The following is a 22864-nucleotide window of genomic DNA, read 5'->3' as shown; positions in this document are numbered from 1 at the left end:
AGGTGTTATTTTGGACATTTGCCCTTACACAATATGTTACACAATATGTAAATCAAATTTAAAATGCACAATTCTCTCAAATAATTTTTTTTTTAAAAATTTTGTCACAAAAATAGTTTTCAAAGAAGAAAATAACAAAAATAGCTCATTTTTATTTTGAAATTTTTAATATTTATTTTTTATTTTTAAAATTTTTGAACTATATCCTCAAAATTTTACCACTTAACTCTAAATCATAAGTCTATATTAGTTAACCCTATGATATAAATGTATATTTACCTTTTAATAAAACTTATTTTGGTCATTTTTCTCCGTGATGACTATTTTTGTGATATAAACTAAAAATGGCTATCTTAGAAAAAATTTCATTTAAATTTTTTTCATCTTTATACTCCTCTTCTTAGTTTCAAAAAAAAAATCAAATTTAAAATTGTCATAAACCTAATTTTATTAATATGGATTAAATATATCCTTGTAGTGATGCCTTTTTTTTTGGCAAGTAGTGATGCCATTTTAGTTAACAATAGCTCTTATTTTATGTTTATGCACTATGAAGATTACATGAAGCATTGATGTTACTACAGATCTAGATTCAGATTCAGATTTGAGAAGCAAACTATTGCAGACTGTGGATTCTATTATTCTAGATGTAAAACAAACAAAACACAGTTTTTTTGGGACAACCAAGAAAAATAGTTAAGATGTTTTCCATATCATTTATCATAATTCTGAGTTAAATAAATACGACCATCCACATATGAATTCCACCTTCATCTATCTATATATATAAAGTAGACATTTTCTATTCTTCTCACAAATGGCAGAGAAATTTGCTGACACATGTCCTCTTTTATTTTTTCATCAAAATTCACATGTTTGTTATATTAAAAATTACCGATGGAATTTGAATAATGCAAAAAATCAAAAAATTAGAATAAATAAACAAATAACAAAAGAATACGAAATTTTCGTATCTAATAGAATTTCTGAGAATTTTGGTTATCTAATCGTTCTCGCACAAAAAATCATTATATGAAATTTGATACTTATTTTATTGTTCAGTAAAATTCAAGATGAATAAAGAAATAAGTAAAATAATATAAATAATTTAAAATATTTAATTTATGAAAACTAAAAATAATATTAACTTCACTATTTATTATATTTTACTATTTTCTATTTTTTATTTACAAATTAAACATTTATTTCACTATTAAAAATCATAAAATAACTAAACGAAGAAAAAAAACTAGAGCACAACATATGGTCTAAAACTAAAACCTCCACAACCATAGAAAAATGCAAAATTCCATAATAATACTAACTCAATAAATGTCTGAAGGTGAAAAGAGATTAAGAATGAAGACTAAATTACCTCATCTTACCATAGAGTGTTTTAGCTAAAATAATCAGAGGCCAGAAGAAAGCAAAAAGATAAAACCCGAGACAAAACAATCCTCTGAACACAAATGTGTGTGATAGAGTACCAACGCAAAGAACCAAGAAAGTGAACCAGAAGATAAATAATAACCGGAACGCCAAAGTCAGCACGAAGTAGGAAGGCACATGCCTAAAGCCCCAAAAGTCCAGCCACCAGCTAAGAGGTAAGAAACGTCTCACAAACTAAATATGCACAGGCAAGGCGCCCATGCCAGCGAAGAACCACATACTCTGGATAAAAAGGACCAAAGCTCCATGAGACTAACTCCGTACACCTATACCAAAGGAAACATGTAAAGAAAAGAAACAACCTGAGGGAGTGAGAATGGAAGCCAACCACCGAAAAACCAGAGCTCAAGCTTGATACCAGAAGCAACCTTCCAAGCTCACTGAGCATACACAGAGGAAAACACTATCCAAACCTAGAGTGGCAAACATGGCAGAAATGAGAGCTACTAGAGATGCGAGCAACAATGAAAACTGCAACGAGATGAGAGAACAGCGAGAGAAGGGAAAACCAAATGAAATTAGCAAACCGTAGAGCCGTACTCAAGTTATGAAAGAGAGGAAAGAAGTTAGATCACGGAAAAAAACAAAATTTTAAAACCAAGACGAGCAAGGACTATGACGTCAAGCCAACGACGAGGAAAAAACATTAACGACACCTAAACTCTTACCCAACCCAAGAAGAAGCAATATATATAAAGTAGACATTTTCCTTTCTTCTGACAAGTGGCAGGGGGGTTTGCTGCCACGTGTCCTCTTTTATTTTTTCATCAAAATTTACATGTTTGTTATATTAAAAATTACCGATGGAACTTGAATAATGCAAAAACTCAGAAAATTAGAATAAATAAACAAATAACAAAAGAATGCGAAACTTTCGTATCTAATAGAATTTCTGAGAAATTTAGTTATCTAATCGTTCTCGCACAAAGAATCATTATATGAAATTTGATAATTATTTTATTGATGAGTAAAATTCAAGATGAATAAAGAAATAAGTAAAATAATATTAATAATTTTAATTATTTAATTTATGAACAGCTAAAAATAATATTAACTTTCACTATTATTATATTTTACTATTTTCTATTTTTTATTTACAAATTAAATATTTATTTCACTAAAAATCATAAAATAACTAAACTAAGAAGAAGAAACTAGAGCACAACATATGGTCTAAACCTAAAACCTCCACAACCACAGAAAAAACGCAAAATTCCATAATAATACTAACTCAATAAAGGTCCGAAGCTGAAAAGAGATTGAGAATGAAGACTAAATTATCTCATCTTACCATAGAGTGTTTTAGCTAAAATAATCAGAGGTCAGAAGAAAGCAAAAAGATAAAACCCGAGACAAAGCAATCCTCCGAATACAAATGTGTGTGATAGAGTACCAATGCAAAGAACCAAGAAAGCGACCCAGAAGATACATAATAACCGGAACGCCAAAGTCAGCACGAAGTAGGAAGGCACATGCCTAAAGCCCTAAAAGCTCAGCCACCAGCTAATAGGTAAGAAGCGCCTCACAAACTACATATGCACAGGCAAGGCGCCCATGCCAGTGAAGAACCACATACTCTGGATAAAAAGGACCAAAGCTCCATGAGACTAACTCCGTACACCTATACCAAGGGAAACATGGAAAGAAAAGAAACAACCTGAGGGAGTGAGAATCGAAGCCAACCACCAAAAAACCAGAGCTCAAGCTTGATACCAAAAACAACCTTCCAAGCCCACTGAGCATACACAGAGGAAAACACTATCCAAACCTAGAGTGGCAAACAAGGCAAAAGTGAGAGCTACTAGAGACGCGAGCAGCAATGAAAACTGCAACGAGATGAGAGAACAGCATGGGAAGGGAAAACCAAATGAAATTAGCAAACCGTAGAGTCGTACTCAAGCTATGAAAGAGAGGAAAGAAGTTAGATCGCGAAAAAAACAAAATTTTAAAACCAAGACGAGCAGAGACTATGACGTCAAGCCAACGACGAGGAAAAAAATATTAACGACACCTAAACTCTGATCCAACCCAAGAAGATGTTGTCTCCAACATCAGCCAAAATTTAAGGTAGAAGAAGAGCAATCAATATTAACCGGAACAACCTACAACGCAGTGAGAAACAACCGCACAACTTGGAACTCATAAAACCGATCTACAACAAATACGAGATAATCTCACAGGACAAGAAGGACAAGAAGAACTCTACTCCAAAACATAACAATCATTCCTGGGAGAAGCACCGGTGAGGTAAACAAAATACAAAGATGGTGATAGGTAAGGTCAAAATATGGAGATATGGCAAAAAACATTTTAAAAGAATAATGTTCAAAATTTTGAAAAAAAAATATAATTTTGACTCTGAATCGTTAATCTTAGAATCAACAAATACATAAATGCAAAGTTATTGAAATTAAATATGGTTTATATGAGAGACTCACGTCACCACTAACAAATACTACTATATACACAACAACACATTATTGAAAAAACAAACACAAAATATATTATCACTTGATTTTGAGCAACACTAATGCGCATCAAGCCAACAAGTAATCACTAGTCTCCCCATCATTAGTATTGGGTCAGAAACAAACCATTTTTCATCTAAGAATTTTGGATGTGCAATATACATTCCAGTTGCTCCACCATAGAGCTTAGTTAATAAGGTTGGAAATATATGTTGGATATAAATCTTCGTTGATATTTAAGTATCTAAAGCCATCCCGAAGGATATAAGTAAGGCTCGATATGATGCTAAATGTCAATTAGTATTTCCAACATAAGGGGTAGAAAATAAACAGCTGGAAAAGAAAATAAGTTGATATGAACTATCATTGATCCTCGGACTAAAGAAAATGTCAAATAGAAGTCCAAAACATAATTCAACTATAGTGCTTAGTAAAGCAGTTGCCATACAAATTTGCTGACCCAAATAAATATAGTGATCAAGTCACATATACCAGCTGTAAATGCTCCAATAAAAATAGATGTTCTACAAGAACAATATCAAACTGCTAGTCATGCATGTAGCATGGTAGACATATTGGTTCCAAATATAAAAATCCCCGTAAATGAAAAGGAGCATATATTGATAATGGTCAAAACGAGCCAATATAGTTTTGAATGATCTCCAGAAGAGACATTAAACATGATTGAAAGAAATTTAGGCACCTGAGACAATGAAGAGATCTCAATAAGTTATGTCATGTATGAAATAAAATGGAACCGATAAGCAAATCGACGTCGATGATATTTATACCTACAAAGTAGCAGTTGATATGATGAATGAGAAAGATGATCATAAAATAAAGTCTATTGAAAAGTGTACACGAAGAGATGATTTGCCAAATCAGAAAGAAGAAATAGACAAAGATAAAAACTCTTGTGAAAGAGAGGTATTTGGACCAATAGTCCATACACTAGAAGGTGTAAAACAAGTGAGATTGAAATGAGTCGTTGCACCAAAGAAAGATTAATATGTAATTGATTGTGAAGATGCATAGTTTCATGTGATAGATGAAACTACTTTCATGTTCCTTATTAGTCCGGCAATAAAGGAAGAACATGAATTATACAATCCACTGGAAACTGAAGTAAAAATAGATATATAGATTTCAAGTTTCATATCTACCAGTTACTTGATGATTTCAAACAGATTGGATATCCTAATATGTATTTCGTTCATATTAGGAACCAATTTATACATTAAGCTTTTATACACAGTAGTTTCGAGTGCATATCTGTGTCACAAACATATAATAAGAGTTAAAGATGTCGATTGAACAATGTGTTTTTCTGTTACATTTTTTATCATGTTTACTAGATGATAACTCGCGCGCATGCACATAGTGAGTTTTTATAATAATGTATATTTATTAAATGGTTTTAACATTTTGCAACACTACAATTTTTATCGATTATATAATGACGAATACAAATGTTGATCTCTTAAATATATCATCGTTGTTGAATAGTTAACATATTACATCTCATTTTAATTATTTTTAAGACTTCATATGCACAAAAAAAAATTAAGTTTTGCGGCTGACACAAATCACCATAACTAAATAGGCAACATCGATTGTATAATGACGAAATGAGATTATGTTTCTTGCTCTCGATTTGTTTACTATTAACTCTTCATAAGTGATTTCATTTTCTACCTCTATAAAATTTTGCTTTCGTTCCCGTCATTGTTTCATTGATATGAGTTAAGTTTTCTTTTTTAACTTCTTCTATAAATACCCGATACGAACCCGAACGTGTATAATCCGGTAAGAGCGACAAGTTTAAAAATAAAATAAAAACATATAACAAACATAATAAGGATAATAAAAATTATTACTTAATACAAACAGCTTACAAAACTAAACTGGAGAAAAAATATCCAGAAACAAAAGATACTCTCAACAACTTTAATAATTTATGTACTCTCAACAGTACAATAAACAAATTAAAAAGACAAACAAACAATAAGTCTCAGTGACACAACAAACAACAACACGAACTATATCAATCACATTACTAGCACAGTTTAATCCTTCATAAGTGGAGAACAATGCATACACAATTCATCATCACAACTCTAATTCTATAACAATAAAAAAAACTTAAAAAACAACTCAAAATGCAAAACCTACAACTAAAAAAAAGAGAAGAGAAAGAACTGGGAATGGGCGCCTGGTTGAATAACCCTAACAAATATTGAGATGAAACAAGAATTATGTCCACAACTTCGCGCTTGCGCAGAGGCAATGCCCCTAGTAAACTTATAAGTAGAGTTGTTGTTTCTTTTCCCTTTGTATACACTATGAACCATTTAATGATCATGCACAATAGCAAAATTAATATTCGATAATATTTTTAGAAATTAATATTTTCCGGATAATCAACAAGATAGAGTGTGCGATGAGCTTGCAACCACGAGTTGACCCATACCCTAATGAGACAAAATTTGATAATTTAACACCAGAATTGATCATCAACCCAATTTTTTTAAGTTAACATGATCTTTCACCATTTGTCCCTTCTTCTAAACCTCACTTAATATACCAAATTTTTTTAAATATATTAGTGATTCTAAGTGACCGGTTTATATTTCTGAATAGTTCAAGATTTTATCTAATTATAAAAGTTACCAAAACTAGTATATACCTCAATTTTGGCAATTTCCTCTGTATCGTATCCAGAGAATTCTGCAAACATGTACGGTCTCTCACGCCTCCGTCAAACAAGAGATAAGCAAAGAGTTAGTTCTTTGTTCCCTGGCTGTTTGTTCCCTGGCTGTTTGTTTTGTTTTTGTTTTTGTTGCTACTTCTGGATCAAGGAGTTTCAAATTTGTATTTTTAAAAACTATGCTGTTTATTTTACATTGTTTACCTATATTATTGGACTCTCTTTTGTCAGTACTCAATGGTGTGCTTATAATATTCACTGAAATAATATTTATTACTAATTTAAATACATCTTCGGTTCTATTCCGATCTGATTACTCAGACCACCTCAAACTTGATTAATAGAATAGCCGTTCATTGCAAAAAAAAAAACATCTTCGGACCACTAATTACTCTGTTCTCCTTGTGTAAACAAATAGTACGCATAACTATAAGTATCACATTAAAATATTTATTTTTGTAATAAATTTTCAATAAAAAAGTTTTGTAATTTATAGGGAAATTTATCGTTTATCCATAGTCAAATTAATAGAATTCACTAAAATAGGTCAATAATTGAAAATATCAATTTTCTTTCGTACATATGTATTTTTTCTTGATTTTATATCAAATGTTAAAGCGACACATAAACTTGCAATAACATATGTAAAACCGTAAAAGTATCAAACAACTAAAGTGCTTAACGAGCAATTCTCTTAGAAGATATAAAAATGAGTTTTTTTTTCCACTAAAATAGCATGTGAAGAGAAAAATGACCAAAATAAATTATATTAAAGAGGTAAAAAAACTTCTATCATTACTTTATATATATAAAAATATAAATAAATATTTAAATAAATAAATAATTTTTTTTATTATTTTTGAATAATACATTTTTCAATTCAAACTTTCTTTTTATTTTAATTTTTCAAACTTTAAAAAAAAATCAAAATTTTTCTGCTTGTTCGATTAAACTGTGTAAATCAAAAAAGTAGATATAGTATTTTACTGTATTTTAAAAATATTATATATATATATATATATAATGGATCCATCTCAAATATCACTTTATAATATAATGTTGTACAAAGACCATTGTTTTATTCCTATTTTTAAAATACAGTACATATGATTTCATAAGGTTGTTAACTTTTAAAACAAATTAATAAACGTTCACAAACCAAATTATAAAAATGTTCATAAAATTTTATGGCGTAAGATTTTACAAAAAATATCATCAAATATATAAAGGCTCTGTATGGAATTTTATGATATATCACAAAATATCAAGTTTCATAACCTGACTATAAGATAGTTACGAAAAGATTATAAACTTTCTAAATCAGTTTATATATAATGGTATTAAATATATTAATAAAGTTTTTTTAAGGTTGATTTATTATGATCTTACAATTATGATATGAGAAAGATTACATACACGATTCGACAACCGACAATACTACATGCCTTATGAAGACCTACGTCTAACTGCATCACCTGAGCCGTCCTGAAGATCCACGTCTGACCAGATTTACTTGCACCAAGTTGAAGATCCCTTGTAAGCATTTCTTCCGTAGTCTGCATAATTGTTTAATAAACCGCTCTCTACGGGACTTGAAACCTGGATTTCCTGTAATCTGCAATATATTAATAACTAGATGATAACCCGCGCACATGCGCCGAGTGAGTTTTTAAACTAATGTTTGTTCATAAAATGATTTTAACATTTTACAAAACTACAGTCTTTATCGATTGTAAAATGACGAATACAAATGTTGGTTTCTTAATGTATCATCGTTGTTGGAGAATTAACGTATTGCAGCTCATCTTAATTATTTTTAAGACTTCATATGCACAAAAGAAAATTAAGTTTTGCGGCTGACACAAATCACCAAAACCTGATAGGCAACATCGATTGTAGAATGACGAAGGGAGATTAGGTTTTCTGTTTTCGATTTGTTTACTATTGACTCTCCATAAGTGATTTCATTTTCTACTTCTATAAAATTGTGTTTTCGTTTTCGTTTCTGTTTTATTGATACAAATTAAGTTTTTTTTTTAACTTCTTCTATGAATTCGGTGAATTACATAAGTGTCAATTTAAGAAGATGGACATGTGTAAAAATTACTTTCACTCCAGATACATATCTAAGAATAAAATTTTTGAAGAAAAAATCACCGGGAAACTCTATTTACAGGTTAGTGGTCAAATCTAATATATCAAACTGTTATACAATATAAGTGCAGACTCGAAATATAAATGGTTGTCTAGTATTTATTCACCAGTTCAGTCTAAAAATCATCTAATCCTAGAATAACAAAACAAAATATTTATTTTATTAACCTATGCTTTTGATATTTAGTTATTTAAGAGTATACCGGTAATATATATATATATATATATATATATAATACTTTATCATTCTATTATATGTAAACTATGTATAAACTAATAACTATTTGATTTATTAAATGATAAAAATTATAATAAATAGTTCAAATCTCTCATTCTTACAATGATAATAGCTAGATAGTATATTAGGGAGAAACAAATATTAGACAAGTGATCAAATTTCTCATTTTTCGAACAAACTCAAGAGGTGATTGAAGTCTTGTCATGATATTTCATTAAAAGCTTTTTAGAAATAAAAATCAAGACTAAATTATTTAATATGAACGAAATAAAAATAAAGTGCTTCCATTATTAAAAATTACTTCGATTTAAAGAAGTATATTTCTGCGATTGTTAGGATCAAATAACATATTCAAACCCACTTATTTAAAAAATAATCTGTATACATAAAAATATATACATTAGAGTAAGCACATAAATCAAAACCAATATCTTTTGTTAATTTACAATCATGTTTTTGGTAAATATATAAAAACAATCATTTTATTTACTTTATACGGTATATAAAATTTAGTGATATTGATATAGATGCATATAGTATATATTAATATAAATATTTATTATTGACAGTTCCAACTCATATGATTTTATTAACATTTGTATATTTTTTAGGAACAAAAATTTAAACCGTTAATCACAAAAAAATTAATTTGTGATTTTTCAATATAAATTTTAAAATTAAAATACTATGATCTCAATAAATTTGTCACTGCAAATTTTGAAATTAACATATTTTTATATAGTGTCTAATTTATTTTAAATGATTTCAATATATATATATATATAATATGAATATCTATTAATCAGACTTCATATTCATATGATTTATGATCATTTGTATCTTGCTTGAATAAAAAAAAGTTAAACGTTTATCACAAAATTTTTAATGTGAGACTTGTATCATTTTTAGTAATTTAATGCCGCTTAAAAAAAATCAAAATATAACATATAAAAAAAATTTAATTATTTTTATTATATGCTTAATGTGATTTTTTAATTTCTTTTAATAATATAAAATTTAGCAGAAACGAGATATGATACAAAATTGTTATCAAATATGTATTGTTCATAATCATTAATTATCACATATATGTTAATCATATTAGGTAATTCTGTAGCATTTATTTAAAGAAATAAAAAAATATTTTTGTACACTACTAATCAATTTGATAGTTAGTTTAATAAAAACTATAATATATATTTATATGGACCAACTTATTTTCTAAGGATTCTGAGAATTATCCTCGTGGTGACACGTAATTACGAAAACATGTTCTAATGCATTTTGAGTAATATTTGAATCCGAACGGGTAATATCTGAACCCGAATGGATATCCGAAGATAACCAAACATAAGTATACTTAATTCTATATTTCTAATTTATTTCTCTCATTTTATTCAAAATATTTATATTAATGACTCTTATTTCTCAAAATTAGATAATATACATATAATTATGGAGAAAATCATTTTCTGCTCAATTAAAAACATATCAAGTTATTCTTTCTTGCATTAACAAAAGTTGCATCTAAAATTTCAAAACAACAACTAAATTAGTGTCTTTCTATTTTTAAATTTTTATCTCCAAACCTATTAATAGTATAATCTTTTGAAAATTAAAAAAAAAACAGTTAAGTTAAAATATATTTAAAATACAAAAAACTTAAATTTATTCAAAATGTAAATATCTGAACCCGACCCAAAATATCCGAACCCGAACATGAAATATCCAAACCCGACTTGAAGTGTAGAAATACCCTAAGGGGTTCTATACTTTTATATTGAAATATCTGATACAAACCCGAACGTGTATCCGAACGCCCACCCCTATGATATATGATCATTTGTATCTTGTTTGAACAAAAAAAAAAGTTAAACCATTGATCACAAAATTTTTAGTGTGAGACTTTTACAATTTTTAGTAATTTATAGTCATTCTTAAAAATTCAAAATATAACATATAAGAAAAAATCTAATTGTTTTTGTTATATGCTTAATGTGATTGTTTAATTTCTTTTAATAGTATAAAACTAAACAAAAAAAGAGAGAGAGCTTAGATTTTTTTTAATCAAATATGTATTATTCATAATCGTTAATTGTCATATATATGTTAACCATATTAGGTAATTTCTTAGCTTTTATTTAAGAAAAGAAAAAATATATTTTTTTTGTACACTATTAATTAATTTGATAGTTAGTTTAATAAAAAGCATAGTATATGTTTATATGGACCAACTTATTTTTCTAACAATTCTAAAAATCATTCTCGTGATGACACGCGGCTACGAAAATATGTTGTAATACTCGAAGATTAATATATAGGGGATTTGATTATGTATATGTATTTGTAGCTAATGTGCACAATTTCCTTTAGGGACAATGTGTTGAATATACCCAATTAAGGTCCAAATTAGCTGAATGCACATGATTATGGATAACCCAAAAAGGAGTAACATTTTGACACTGTGCGGACGAAAATACCCTCATGCTTTATCGAAAACATGTAACTCTAGATCTATCTGCTAAATATTTACATAGCAGGTAACAATCTACATACCAACTAACATTTCAACTAATAATTTCAGTATCATCTAACAATCTATGTATCAAACAAATGTATCGACTAACAAATCATATATCAGTTAATGAAACTATTAACAATTAATTAGTTATCTATCAAATAGCTCCAAATCTATTTGTAACAGCTAACACTCCATGTATCGATTAAGAATCCATTAAAATCTAATTAATAGCATTAATACCTACTAAGGTATACATTATCTAAAAGTTGATTGTGATTCAAAATTGGAAACATTGGAATTGGGGTGAGATAATAAGATTAGCATTATGGGTGCCAAAAGAATCAGAATAAAAAAATAAAGATTTGTGTTGAATTAGAAGATGATTTGAAGAACATGTACGAGAGATAAAGAGATTAGAACACAGAAAAGAGAGAAGAGAAAGATAGAGATAAGGGTATTATTGTCATAAAAATATTTTAAAAAATAAGGGTATATGACAAATTATAGGCTTTTGGGTGTATCCACTAGGGGTGAGCAAAAAACCCAAACCGAACCGATCCAAACTAAACCAACCGAAGTTAAACTAATCCAAACCAAACCGTGCTCTTTACATAACTCAATTGGTTCATTTTGTCAGTTCATATGGTAAAAAGTAGTTTGTCCACCCATACTTTCCCACGTTCGATCCCTTTTATATGCACTTTTTATTTTTATTACCAAAGGTGCACCCATGAATTAAATGGTCTAGCTTCGCCCCTGCTTAGAAGTTTTACGGGGATCGAGAAAAAAATCAAAAAAAATTTCTGTAATATTTTCTATTTGATTGATCACCTGGGGATTGAGAAAAAAAATCAAAAAAAAAAATCTGTAATATTTTCTATTTGATTGATCACCTAAAGGGATACAAACTCCAGTACACTTATGTTTTTGTGTCTTCTAGCTTGATCTGAACTGAAGTCATACTGTGTAGCTAATCTTTGGGGATTCGACACATTCTGTGTGTTTTGTGGTTGATGTGCATTTGCAGTGTCTAGCAAGTAGATAATAAAAACATGTTTTATATGCAGGTTCAGTTCAGTAGTTAGCGCTTAAAATATTAACCTTCTGTAAATTACTACAAGATTCTAATACTGTTGAACTTTTTATATAAAATATAATGTCATGTTTATATGTAAGGGAATTGAGGTTATTAAATTTAGTAAAGCTATGTGATAGCGCGAAAAAGTTAAAGCAGGAAAATTGTAAAGATAAAGATCGTGCCACTCATGTACTCCCAACGATGGTGTTAATTTATTTTTATTTGTTATCGACTTCTCGTCTAGACAAATTCCCACCAATATTTTTTTTTAAACTAAGATTGTATTATCATTTTTAAAATTTTAACAAAACTTACAGAGCAATACAAGTAACATGAAAAGAAATTAAAATTATAATCATGACAACAAATGATAGAATGAAAAACAAGACTACTAAAACAGTAGAAGGCGAGAAAGTGTAGAAAGAATTGAACGGAATTTCCAAGAGCAGTGACGCACAAGATGAGGATACTCGGTAAAGAAGTGGTGTTGATAATATAATTCATGAGCTGGTAGAAACAGGCTTGCTCAAACTTACCTCCATAAAATTACCTATCCATAAAAATATAATGATCGGTGCCAAACACAGACACCTATGTGTTTCCGAAAATTGCAGTAGACAACAATATAGGTTGCCCTAAGACACTGATGCCGACGAACCAACGCCTATCGAATCACCAGCCATTATTGCACCAACCACCAGAGGCATTCTCCTCTACTCTTACTGAAGGCCACAGACACCTGATTTCCTTAATAGCACCGAAACCAGAAAAACCTCAGCTCTGAGCCAAATAATTAAACCACAAAGCTTTAATTCCCACGATATAAATCAACATCCCAGATCCGAGGCAAATAACTACTCCCTCCGTTTCAGATTACTCGTCGTTTTAGACTTCGGCACACAGATTAAGAAAATATTTAATTTTGTATATTTACTAGATAAAAACATCAATATCAATACACATAACCACATTTCACTACAAGAAAACAGCAGCATACTAAGGGAACAAATCGTCGGTATGTCGTCGGAATAACGCTATTCCGACGACATACCGACGAAAAAAGTCCTCGGAATATTCCGAGGAAATTCATTTCCTCGGAATTCCGTCGGAAATTTCCGAGGGATTTCCGAGGAAAGATGAATTTCCGAGGAGTTATTTCCGAGGACTTTTTTCGTCGGTATGTCGTCGGAATAGCGTTATTCCGACGACATACCGACGAAAAAAGTCCTCGGAATATTCCGACGGATTGATGTTTCCCCGGAATTCCGTCGGTATATTCCGAGGAAATTCATTTCCTCGGAATTCCGTCGGAAATTTCCGAGGGATTTCCGAGGAAAGATGAATTTCCGAGGAGTTATTTCCGAGGACTTTTTTCGTCGGTATGTCGTCGGAATAGCGTTATTCCGACGACATACCGACGAAAAAAGTCCTCGGAATATTCCGACGGATTGATGTTTCCCCGGAATTCCGTCGGTATATTCCGAGGAAATTCATTTCCTCGGAATTCCGTCGGAAATTTCCGAGGGATTTCCGAGGAAAGATGAATTTCCGAGGAGTTATTTCCGAGGACTTTTTTCGTCGGTATGTCGTCGGAATAGCGTTATTCCGACGACATACCGACGAAAAAAGTCCTCGGAATATTCCGACGGATTGATGTTTCCCCGGAATTCCGTCGGTATATTCCGAGGAAATTCATTTCCTCGGAATTCCGTCGGAAATTTCCGAGGGATTTCCGAGGAAAGATGAATTTCCGAGGAGTTATTTCCGAGGACTTTTTTCGTCGGTATGTCGTCGGAATAGCGTTATTCCGACGACATACCGACGAAAAAAGTCCTCGGAATATTCCGACGGATTGATGTTTCCCCGGAATTCCGTCGGTATATTCCGAGGAAATTCATTTCCTCGGAATTCCGTCGGAAATTTCCGAGGGATTTCCGAGGAAAGATGAATTTCCGAGGAGTTATTTCCGAGGACTTTTTTCGTCGGTATGTCGTCGGAATAGCGTTATTCCGACGACATACCGACGAAAAAAGTCCTCGGAATATTCCGACGGATTGATGTTTCCCCGGAATTCCGTCGGTATATTCCGAGGAAATTCATTTCCTCGGAATTCCGTCGGAAATTTCCGAGGGATTTCCGAGGAAAGATGAATTTCCGAGGAGTTATTTCCGAGGACTTTTTTCGTCGGTATGTCGTCGGAATAGCGTTATTCCGACGACATACCGACGAAAAAAGTCCTCGGAATATTCCGACGGATTGATGTTTCCCCGGAATTCCGTCGGTATATTCCGAGGAAATTCATTTCCTCGGAATTCCGTCGGAAATTTCCGAGGGATTTCCGAGGAAAGATGAATTTCCGAGGAGTTATTTCCGAGGACTTTTTTCGTCGGTATGTCGTCGGAATAGCGTTATTCCGACGACATACCGACGAAAAAAGTCCTCGGAATATTCCGACGGATTGATGTTTCCCCGGAATTCCGTCGGTATATTCCGAGGAAATTCATTTCCTCGGAATTCCGTCGGAAATTTCCGAGGGATTTCCGAGGAAAGATGAATTTCCGAGGAGTTATTTCCGAGGACTTTTTTCGTCGGTATGTCGTCGGAATAGCGTTATTCCGACGACATACCGACGAAAAAAGTCCTCGGAATATTCCGACGGATTGATGTTTCCCCGGAATTCCGTCGGTATATTCCGAGGAAATTCCGAGGATTTCATTTTCCGTCGGAATGTCCGTCAGAATACCGATGTTTTCTTGTAGCGTTTCAACCAATTGAAAAATAGATTAAAATATAAAATCAATAAATTTTGCATTTAAATTATAATACGACACTTATTTTGAAACAAAAAATTTACTCTACAACGACAAGTAATCTGAAACGGAGTGAGTAATTTCTTGTCTTTAAATTAAAATTATAATTTATATGTAAAATGTAAATAAAAGATTGTACTAAATATAATTATGTTATTATCTTAATTATGCATATGATTTTGGATATAATAATTTTCACCAGCTCAGTTATTTACTTTTGGGTATATCTATTTTCTGAACTATACGACAATTTATTTTGGTTCAAATTAAACTAAAATGTGATTGATATTTTAATTATATTTACTTTGTAAATTTTAATAATTTTCTTAAAAAATTGTATAATCGATATATGTAATTTTGAAAAATGAAAAACATAAAAATAAAGTGTCTATTGATTCAAAATTTAGAAAAGATTTGTAGCATGGGAAGGAAAAGACAAGTCAAAGGCGATGGTTCTAAGTGGTTAAGAAAAAGGGAGGTTTGCAGAAAAGGGCAGATGTGATTTTACTAGGGGTGGGATTTTGGGTTCGATTTGGGTTTATTTGGGTTTTGAATTTTTCGAGACTAAAAATTACAGCCCTATTTGGATTTTTATAAATTTCGGCTAATATCTTTGCAGGTTCGGTTCGGGTTTGGATAACCTAATTAAACTATTTAAAAAATTTTAATTTATTATATATTTTAAATTTCTTAAAATATATAATAAAATAATATATTACGTATAAATTTGAATAACATATGCCAAAATCCTAAACTTAACATATAAATTAGTTTGACTTGAATATTTAGATAGAGAATCAATAGATATTTCAAGTATTTTTGGTGTTCTGAATATTGTTTAGTTATTTTAAACATTTATGTTTTACTATTAGTCTAGATTTTCAATTATTTTGGACAACTTAAAAATATCTTATATATATTTTGGATATTTTTAATATATTAAATCTAAAATAATTAATATATTTAGGTGTCTAAATCTATTTCGGATACATTCGGCTACCCGAATACTTTTCTTTGGGTTAGGTTCGATTTATATTTTTTAGATACCAAAATTTTGAATCCGTTCGAATATTTAAACAGTTTTGGTTCGGATTCGGTGCTACTTTTTGGATCGGATTCGGTTCGATCGAGTTTTTTTGCCCAATCTTAAATTTTACAATACATTTTAATTTATAAAAGCATTATAAATTAAATATTAAATCAATGATAATCCTAATTTTATCCCACTCAAATGATCGACATCTGATATATCCTCTACTTTCGGTTATTTAATGAAAGTAGACCGTGGGAACCAAAATTCACACCGTCGAGTTTTGTTAATCGAAGGAAAGCCAAGTTAACCTAGCCTTCCCTGAGGGTCCCGGTTATCTGTTGGGCCACGCACAACACAATCAATATGAAAAATTCGAAAGTAATAAATCGTAAAAGAGCGAAAAGAGAACAAAGAGGTCTTATTTCCTAATTCACGTTTGAGCGTGAACAACAGGTAAGATTCTAGGCCACGAGAGCTTTCGGTATGTTCGCTAGTCTAGCCACATAAGTTCTAACCTAGTCGAGTCGCAGCTCGATAGTAAAAACGGAAAAAGCCTAAATTGCTCTAAGTATTAAGTTTGCTCTTATAATGCTCTCCATCTCTCTTCGTCCTAGGTCCTCCTTATATACTCCTCCTTAGGTCGGTTCACCTCTTTTTTGGGCCGGATTTGTCGCGAAGCTGGCTTTTCCATATTTCCTTCTTCTTCTTGATTATCTTCGGAAATTTGACATTTATCTCTTCCCGCGGATTAGATAAACCGTCATACCAGTCTTTGGGCTCAAGTCTTTTGGGACCATAGATGGGCCGGTGTCTGCAATTCGGACCCTCTTTGGGCCGTATCGAGACTTAAGCGTTTTTACGATTTTACTCGCGAAGTAGCCGTTGGTATAGGCATGGTTCTTCCAACGGAACCCTGTTTCTTTGCATAGCCGAGGCAGTTGGTGTTAAGTTAACTGTAACCTGCTTTACTACGAAGAATAGAAACAGTTCGAGAGACATAACCTTCCCAACTTCCTGAAGACTTTCGACGATCTTTTTTAGACGGAACATTGGTGTCGTATCCACGGACCCTGAGTTACGGAAACTTCGGACGAAGATGCATGGTTATGGGATAGGACCGGGTTCGGAATAGTCCATGGAGAATTGGCCATGCTCGCCGGGCGAACTGATCCGCGGTACGATCGAGCTCGCCGGCGAGCCGACCGGCAACACGGTCGTGCTCGCCGGGCGAGCTGCCCCGTGTCACGGCCGAGCTCACCGGCGACTCGACCGGCAACACGGTCGTGATCACCGGGCGAGCTGGCTCGTGTCGCGGCCGAGCTCGCCGGGCGATCCGTTTCGGCTGTTCGTTTTCTCGGCTTTTGAAGTTTTGACCGAGATTCGGTTTTTCTGAGGACTTCCGGACATCGATTCCGTCGTGACCGATTTTGACCCCAACATAGACTAGGTCCATGGCAACCCCTCCAAATGGAATAGGTAGAAAGGGGATGTCCATTACGTAAATTATATCATAAAAAAATAATAATAATTTATAAAAAAAATTTAAAAAATAAATACATATATATATTTGATAAAAATAAAATATTTATATTATTTTATAGTATAATGGAACATTTTACCGTTGATAATATTTTCATTATAGATTTTTAAGGTTATTTTGTCAATCTTACAATATACTAATCAATTACATGACAATTTTAACACACCCTAAACTATTTATACTAAAAATTATATAAAAAAATTTGACCAGTAAGAAACATGTTAAAATATATATATATATTATTTTGTTCAATTTAATTTTTATAAATAAATTAATAAAAATGCGAAACATAACAAATAAATGGATTATTCTATTTTTAAAAAATAATGTTTTTATGAACATATGTTATTAGGTAAAATAAAATAAATTATAAATTATCATTTATCGTTTCAATCCTTAAAATATTTATATCTTATAAATATTCAAATTTGATTTTATAAATTCAAGTTTTACACATAAAATAAAATACAAAATTTGAAATAAGATTTATAATAATTTAAAATTAGAATTAGACGACAAGAATATTACACAAGAAATTTAGTAAAAAGAACTTCTAAAAAACATGAAAACATAATTATTACACAAATTTAAATATTACAACAACACTAATAGTCTTGTAAATTTGCTCGAGGACCTCCAAAATCTCCAAAATGTTGCCCAGACAAATTTTGTGAACCGAAGATGGAGCATTACAAAAATAATTTTATGGAATAATGTGGTATTTTTCTTGTAGTTTAATATTTAATTATGTATTTTTATTTATAATTTTATATTTGTTTAAGATTTTATTAATTAATATTGTTGTAATATTTTTATATATGTGCTATTTAGGATTTACATTAATTATGATATATATAAGGATCATAATGTAAAATAAAAATAATTTTGAAGTTAAATTTGAAATTTCAATTTTGGAGAATGATATTACGTGTATACGCACACCAATTAACCTAATATGCACACTACCACAATCGAATGGTATGTCGATGTAGCACTTTAGGATCGAATCCACGGAGACCAACGATTACACTTTATCTTTATGAGATAAATACTTAACTAAAATAATATGGAGGTTTTAAGATTTGAGGGTTTCGTGAGAAACAAGTAACCAGATTAATTAAAGTATTCAGATAATTAGAATGCTAGCCTATGGTGGTTTGATCAGGTGTTAAGCAAGTGTGAGTCAAACAATTATTCAAGTTCAATAAAGAGCAAGTCTAGAACTCGGATCACTCAAATATAACAGTCCACTGTCGTTCACCCTAGACTAAGCAAGTTGACTACTCAGCCATGAACAGAGAAAACACAGAGACAGAGACTGAATAAAACATGTGTAGATAAAATAGAATAAGGGTTCAGGGGGTTCTTCTCTATGGTGAGAGAGATGGAGTCTTCTCCCTTTACAAAGTATCAAATCACCAATCTCTAAAAGCTCAAGTCTGGTTCCTTGTATAAAAAGTAGCGTAGAATGTAAAAAGAAAGGGAAAAATATGATATATCAAAGCCACCGGCGGCTGGGAGAAAAAGATGGGATAATTAGGGTAAATCCCGTAATGACTTGTAGTTTTCTGCCGCGGGAACATGCACTTGGGTTGCTCCGCTCTATCCGGAACAATCAGTCGGGTTGTTCCGCTATCGGGAACAGTCCGCGTGAAAATCTTCAGATTGCATTCTTTTCTGCATCTTTTGTTCCAATTGGTGCATCTCCCATCCAATGCAACTCCAGACCTGTAATGACTCGAAAAGGACTAGGAAGACTCGATAATAACTTGAAAACCAATTAGAAAACATATATACAAGATGCTAAAAACACCATATATCAATTCCCCCAGACTTAGATCCTTGTTTGTCCTCAAACAATGTCAAGTATCAAGAACATGGAGAAAAATTTGAAAGTGTGGGAACTCTCCTATTCTCAGCAACCATACTTTAACCACAAATCTCTGAACCATATAAGTAGTAAAACCAGGACAACACACCCTTACTGGAACCCCACTGACTGCTGTTCAAAAATTGGCTCCATACTCTACATCTCAAACCTGAAAAAGCAACACTATCGAGACAGAACTCCCTACATTCATTTAAGAGTAGCGTGAGCTTCTCATCACATGTACTATTCAGGGTAGACGGGCTAGGTGTTAAACATGCTATTTAATGGTGGAGTTAAAAGTGTTTAGGGGCTACCATTTCATTGTAGAGGATGCAAGATATCGCACAAAATGGCAAGAGAGGATAGATCCATTGATGTCCACATCCTCTACTCATTTTTGCTCTATCTGGTGCAACTGTTTTGACGACCGAACAGGCAACTGATTGTTCTGCTTTCCACTTTCCTCTTGGTACCCACTCTTTTGATCAACCTCCCAAGTAGCTCATGTTTCTTTGATTTCTTCTCCTTCTCCATCACCTTATTTTCATTTTTTTTTTGAATACTGATATGGTGATGTGACGAAGAAGGAGGTAATACATGATGGTTCTGAGTGCCACTGGCGGTTTTGAGTGCCACTGGCGGTTCTGATTTTGCAACCATTCTGGTTCTCCACCCCTGCTCTTGCGCAGTTCATTGACTATGGAGCGGTTGCTCCCTTAATCTGCTTGTTCTCCTTTCTGACTGAATTTCTGCAGTAGTAACGAGTAAGAGGCTGCGTTGATCCTTTCCTCTCCGACCTTTTTGCACATATCTGCACATATGACACTGAAAAACAAATGTATGAGGGTGGAATAAAGGCTAAGGTGCAGGGTGGGAACTAGCTAAAGATGAGCTAGCCACTCAGGATCAGCAAGATGGATAAAAAGGATAAAAAGTCCTCAGTGTGTTCTCGTTTCCCTGATCTAATGCCCATAACAAGAAGAATTTCAGTCAAGATTAGGTTCAAGTTAGGTGTAGTTAAGTCTACCCAATGTAACCTGATCGGCTGAGAACTTCTGGAGAATCAAGTGAGATATGTCAGGGTGTTCCAGGTCCACATGTGTTTTCTTTCGCCACTGCTAAGGTCACTGAATAAGATAACTAAAGCACGAGATGGTTAGTGATCAACACGGAATAAGGTCCTAATTCTCATAAATTTTTGACTGACCCAATCCTAAAAACTTACTCAAACTGACTCAAAATAAGAACAAAAGAAAGAAACGAGTTAGTAAACGACGAAAACCCTCCCCCCGACTTACGTCACAACGTCCCTGGTGTGAAAATAAATCAGAGAGAAGGTGAAAACAAGAATAAACATTTTTTTTTGTGTGAGATACTTACCTGAGTGGAGCGGACGCTCCACGAAAATTCAGGGTGTTCCATCGCAAGATCTCCAACTGGAGCAGTCGCTCCCTTCTGCAACCCAGAATTTTGAAATATCTCGGATTTTTTTTTTTGACCTGAGACTTAATAAACTAAAACGAAAAATAAGCAAAAAAAACAAAACCAAATTATATTTACACTTACCAGTGGGTTGCCTCCCACCAAGCGCTTGGTTTAAGTCACTAGCTTGACTTGGTGACTGGGATCAGTCGGGTTGAGCAGGAGGGCTTGTTCCAAAACAAGCTCCACAATCAGACATGTTCAGCTTCAAAACTCTGCTCAATAACCCTTTCACAACAGCTTCTCCTTTCTCTTGCAGCTCATGTGTGAGAATTACTCTGACTTTAGAGAAAGGTTTAGAGATACCCTTGCACTTTACCTCATACTCAATGGATTTTTCATCACACAAGCGAGGTATCAAAGTCATCATAGGATCGCCCTTGACCCTTTTCTTCTGGACTTTTTCATTCAGCTTTACATTCCCACTGAGTTTCTTGGTATCAATGTGAGGATCTCCATCCAGGACTTCTTTGATCTCACCCTTTTTACAAAACTCCTTCTTAGGAACAATTTCCAGCTGTTCTCCACTAACCACTGAGATGAAGGAGGCGTATCGGATTTGTGATCTGGTTGGGACAGCCTTGTAGAAAACCTTCTTGTTGATGTTGGAGAAGTAAACTCTCTTATTAGGCATGTCGACGATTGCTCCCACTATAGCCATAAATGATCTTCCAAAGATCAAAGGCATCTCATGATCGTCCCTCATCTCAACAACTTGAAATTTGGTATGGAGCACACAGTCCCCAACCTGGACAGGAAGGTTACGAATGGTTCCATAAGGGACTGCTATGGAAGAGTTTGCAAAGGCCAGCTTCACCTGAGAAGGCTCAACATCAACAATGCCCAGTTCGTCTACAATCGCTTTTGAGACAAGGTTCACACTATACCCAAAATCAGAAAGAGCTTCCTTGAATTCTACTCCAGCAATGAAACAAGGAAAAATAAACTTTCCAGAGTCATCAACCTTAGGCAGTACCTTCAGCGATGGTGTCAGTGCTTCAGTAAAGAGTGCATTGATTTCCTCTTGAGATTCTCTGCAATTTTTGAAGAACATATGCAATGGCTGAATCTCCCAAGCATGTTCAAATGAGATCTTTTGAGGAAGGCTTCTTACCATCTTCCTAAACCCAGCCAGCTGCTCTGCACTAATAGGATCCATCAGATGTTTAGGTGGAATTGGATAGGGAACCTTTGGAACATAGACTCGCACTGATGGAGTCTCAGTAGGTTCACTAGGAGCAGTCACTCCAGAGCTAGTAGACTGCTCTGTGTTCTCTTCTGCGCCTAGAACAGTCTCAGCGAACGGCTGCTCTATTGCATTACAGTGCTCAGTCCTAGGATTTTTATCAGTTTTTCCAGGGAGCGTCCCTTCTTGCCTCTTGACACTCTCAGCTGTTTGAGCAAACTGAACATCAATCTTTCTTATGTGGCTCGCAAGAGTGTCATACTTGGCATTCAGCTCAGTGAACATGTTGCCCATCCTGGTGTCCATTTCCGTGGTTACCTGATTCAAC

This window comes from Brassica oleracea, chromosome C9 (assembly GCF_000695525.1).
Source record: "Brassica oleracea var. oleracea cultivar TO1000 chromosome C9, BOL, whole genome shotgun sequence".
Lineage (NCBI taxonomy): Eukaryota > Viridiplantae > Streptophyta > Magnoliopsida > Brassicales > Brassicaceae > Brassica > Brassica oleracea.
This window is presented reverse-complemented; position numbering follows the sequence as displayed.